Source organism: Microcaecilia unicolor, chromosome 14, assembly GCF_901765095.1.
Source record: "Microcaecilia unicolor chromosome 14, aMicUni1.1, whole genome shotgun sequence".
NCBI lineage: Eukaryota > Metazoa > Chordata > Amphibia > Gymnophiona > Siphonopidae > Microcaecilia > Microcaecilia unicolor.
The window spans coordinates 30,462,875-30,468,036 of record NC_044044.1 but is presented as its reverse complement, the minus strand read 5'-3'; positions in this window follow the sequence as shown (position 1 = coordinate 30,468,036).

Sequence of the window (5,162 nt, the reverse complement as noted above, 5' to 3'; positions counted from 1 at the left end):
GCTGCAGAAGACAAGGAGGAGGAGACAAAAAGTTAATGCATTTTCTTCTGGTTTTTTTTTTTTTTTTTGCCTCTGCTTGCTAGGGCTGGATCTTTCATCCTCATCCCCGCCTCCCTCAAGTGGGATATCCTGAGTTCTCCTGTCTGTACAGGGCTGGGGGGGGGGGGGGGACTTTTGGGTCCCAATCCAGCCCTTCTTCTGTGGCAAGGTTTGGGATGGGGGTGGGAGTGCTGGAGGCAGGGATGATTTGGGAAGAGGGAAGCACAGGGAAACCTTGGTTTAGAGTTGGAATGTGGTGGAGGGGGTGGGGGGAGGTGCTGGGACTGGAACTCCATGTTAAACACTGAAGGACTTTGTTCCCTAGCTGGAGGGAGGGGAGGGAGAGATGTAGGGGAGGGAGGGAGAGAAAGAAAGATGCACACACAAAGGAGGGATAAAAGGAAAGACACAGAAACACTCATTTGATCAACCTAACCAAAAAGCAGAGCACAACCTTGATCAGGGCCTGGAAACCTGTTTTCACTGGACGCTCTACCAGCAGTGCCTGCAATGGGGTAAAAGAAGGCTTCGTGAAATACTGCATCTGGAGGACAACTCCTCTGCACCTTGCCCCCCTCCCTCACCAGTGATATAATTCAGCCAGCATTATTTACTTGCTAGCAACAATGGAGGTATGGGTGCTGGCCATTGCCAGCTCCTGCCTTAGATTGTGGAAAGCTTGGCCTGACACCAAGGGACAAGTGTACAAAGTATTTTTTCCAGAGACACGGCATAGGAAATCCCTTTAATACATCTACTTTAAATGCTTCTGAGAGCTTTATGTAGGCATTTTCCAGACACTATAAGAAAAAAAAAAAGAATTCTAAGGCAGATATCTACAGAAAAGACATTCTTGATTAGTTTCTGAATTCCAATACAACTATTATTAAAATAATTGGATAACATCTTGTGACCCATCTCAAAAGAGACACGGAGAAAGGCAGCAAAAATGGTAAAGGAGATGGAACAGATTAGGGTTCGTCAGCTTGGAGAGGTGACTGAATAGAGGTTTATAAAATCATGAGAGGGGTGGACTTTATAAGACCACCTAATGGATTTATCGCCATACAAAATATGAGTGGTGATAGGAAATCTCTCTGCAATATTCCTCACTGGATTTTCAGATGGAATAAAGTTTACCAAATTTTCATAGCGAACTTGATGTCTTTAATCAATCCAAATTTAATTTTGTACAACTCAAGGTAATTTTATTTATCTAAGAATGTGGGATGCTGTCAAAAGATTAACAAGATTTCAGCCTGTTTTAGAATTAGCCGCGATGGCCCTCTTCTGCATCAACTGATCTTTAACTCCATATGCTCCCCTTGTATTGCTCTTATGCTACGTCTGTCCTAGTGTCACCTATTGCAGTGAACAATTTGTGAACTGTGAGTAGACAAGTGATTGGATGATAATTTTGAGGAGCATTATTCAGGTCTCCTTTCGGGTGCGAGGACTTGCACCAACTGAAACCTAGTGTAAATCCTGTCACAACCCCCAAATTCTATAACACTACGCATAATTCTTTGGATCACTACTACTACTACTACTTGACATTTCTAAAGCGCTACTAGGGTTACGCAGCGCTGTACAATTTAACATAGAAGGACAGTCCCTGCCCAAAGGAGCTTACAATCTAAAGGGTCACCCCTGCGCTACCCATAGCCATGTCCCCCTTTGGGGTGCATGCAAGAGGATTTAGGCATGGATCTTTATAGAATCGTGTTCAGCCAGATCCGTGCTCAAATCTAACTTAGAGACATTTGCGTGCAGATCTCAGGATCGTGCGCAATTTATAATATCCGGGGGATAATGCATACAATAATCACAAATTGCATGTCTATGTAAAAATAAACTCGTATAGGGGTCCTTTTACTAAGGTGTGCTAAATGCAGTGGCGTACCAAGGTGGGGGCGGTCCGCCCTGGGTGCACGCCACTGGGGGGGTGCCGCGCGCCTGTTGGCAGAGTCCACTCGTTCCCTCCCTGCTGCTCCCTCTGCGCGGAACAGGTTACTTCCTGTTCCGGGGCAGAGGGAGCATCAGGGAACGAGCGGACTCGGAGCCGACAGGTGCGCGGCACCCCCCCCCCTCCCCAGCAAGTAAAAATGCACCCGGGGGGGGGTGTAATTTTGCCGAGGAGGGGGCGCATCGGTGATCCGCCCCGGGTGTCAGCCAGCCTAGAAATGCCACTGGCTAAATGATAAGATGCCCATAGGAATATAAAGAGCATCTTATCATTTTGCACACCTTAGTAATAGGACCCCATAATGCACTATCCTATATAATAAAAGGCACCTCCAACATTCTGAAGCTGACTGCATGGCTGAGGCATTGCTCTCTGTATCCATCTCCTGAATTGACATCACGTACTTCCGGGTTCGTCACAAGCAGAAGTGACCAACCACACGAGGTTTCTCGGCTTCAGAATGTTGGAGGTGCATTCTATTAAATAGGATTGGTCAGTTCCTTGAAGCACAGCCAGAGCTCAGCGTCCTGCACAGTAACGCTCAGACACCATAGAGAGAGGGGGGGGCCTGACACCAGAGAGAGGGAGGGAGGGGGGGCCTGACACCAGAGAGAGGGAGGGAGGGGGGGCCTGACACCAGAGAGAGGGGGGGGAGGTATCTCTGTCTCACACACACACTCTCTCTCACACACACTATCTCACAGTCAATGTCTTTCTCACTCTCACACACTGTCTCTCACACACTATTTCTCACACTGTATCACATTCACTTTCTATGTGTCACACAGTCACTCACACACTCTCTTGGTCTCATACACTCAGTCTCACAGAGAGTCTGTGTCTCACACACTCTCTCTCGCACACACTGTATCTGTGTGAAACACACTCTCTCTCTCTCACACTGTGTCTCACAAATGCACTTGCACACTCTCTCTTTCTCACACACACACACTCTGTCTCTCTCATAGACACACTCGCACCCAGACTCACTGTCTCTCTCTCACACACACACACATACTCGCACATTCACTCTCTCTCGCACACACACAGTCACTCGCACATACACACTCCGAGGAAAACCTTGCTAGTGCCCGTTTCATTTGTGTCAGAAATGGGCCTTTTTTTACTAGTACCAGTATAAAGCATGCTAATTGCAAAAATTAATGCATTTGTTTTAAGGGCTTTTCATATTAGATTTTTGCAGGACTTATTAGTGCATGAAACCTGCAAAGAAATGGCCTTAAAAACAAACGCACTAGTTGTGGAATTAGTGCGTCTTAGTAAAAATACACTAGTATAGTGTACCCACACATAGTGCACCCAGGGGGTTGTCACGGTCATATAGCATGTGTGTTTTATGCATAAAAATATGGTACAAGCTGATGTTTCTTTGAAATGTCTGGCCGTCCGTACTTACTGCTTTGCTTCGACTGCGGCTGCTGTTTTTCACTGCACCAAAGCAGTCACCCTAGGCAGTTACCTAGTTTACCCAGTGACTGAGCCATTCCTGGACTAAAATGATAAAATGGGATGGAAGGGTTTCCTTATGAAGAAAGGCTAAATATCCTGGCCAGTTAAATTGGCTGTTTAAAGTTAACCACTTATTTTCCACTGACACTTAACTGATTAGTTAGTGCTGAACTGAAAACCAACTATTTTTTTTTTGGGGGGGGGGGTGTTCCGTGGGACAGAGTCAGCACTTGGCCAGCCTTGTAAAAGAGGTGATGTGGAGGGGAGTGAGACTTAGGCCTGCAGGGAAAAGAAGGACACTGAGTCCCCAGTTGTAGAGAGGAGGCTTTGGGTCACTCTTAGCTAGGTGACATACCCTCCCAGATGCATTCTGGGATCTGTAGTGCCAGTTAGAAGCTGGAGTAGGACTCCCTTTTCCTCTCTCTCTCCCCATCCTTCTCACTTCCTTGCATTACTGCTCAATCTCTTTTCTGGGAAGGTTAATCCAGAGGTGCTTTTTACCTTGTAGCACTCGTGGACTTGTAGGTCTTATTTCCCTTAGCAAAACAGAAAACTGTAAGTTCATGAATGCCATGGAACAAAACCAGGAGTGCATCAGTCTTGCCTGAAAAAAGCATCCCCACTCCACCTCCCTTCCCAGACCTGCTTTCTCTCTCTCTCTCTCTACCTTCATGCTCCTCCTCATCGTCTATAAAATAACAAGTTATGTAAGCTGAGAAAAGTGTGGCCAGAGGGCTAGAGCTGTGCAAGCAGCAGCAGCAGGCACACACGCCAAGACATGAAAGGGAAGCTGGGAAGGGCTGAGCCAGGCTGAACACACTCAGACACCTCCCAGGCACTCTCCTGCATTCTCCTCTCTCACCTTTATACCTCCACTCTGGCCTTTGGTCCTATCCTTTCTTCCTCACTGATCTCCTGCTTAATTTCCCGTCTCTTCTCTAGTTCTTCACTCCCCTCTCTTCCCTGCTCCTCTGCTCTCCATCTTCCCACATGTCCTGGTTTCTCCCACACCCCTTCCTTTGTTTCCTCATTCCCCTCTCTTCCCTGGTTCCTTCTTCTCCGTCCTCTCACATGTCCTCCTTCACATTCTTTCTGTCCTGGTCTCTACTCCCCCCCCCCCCCTTCCTTCTTTTTTCTTTGTCCCTCACTCACTTCTCTCTTTTAGTCCCCCTCATTCCTCGTCTCCTCTCACACACCTTTGTCCTTCTTTTCCACCCTCTCTCTTTCTCTCATTGCCTCTTGCATCCTCTTTTTGCTGTGCTGTGCTCTTTTATGACCTCTGTTGGCCACAGCTAAAATATTCCTATCCAGACGTGAGAAGCAGGCAAAACTCCTACAGCCTGTTTTGTGCACATTCCAACATGCTTCATTTCTGAGATATTCTGCCTTTTTTTTTTTTTTTTTTTTGCTTTGCTGTGCCTGTTTTTGTCTTGTGCCCAGTTCATGCCTCAGGCAAAACCTGCGCCATTTGAGATGCACCGCAGCACAAGCCCGATCGTCTGCCTCAACGCCCATGTTCCTAAGACGCGTGGCCAGAAATCTCCCCTCTCCCTCCCCTGCCGCTCCCCAGTCATAATCCCACAGCAACCAAAGAGAACACAGAATAAAAACAAGGCAGACTTCTCATTTTTTTAAAGATAATTTCCAATTGTAAAATGAAAACCTATCAAACAAAAGCAGGCTGCAG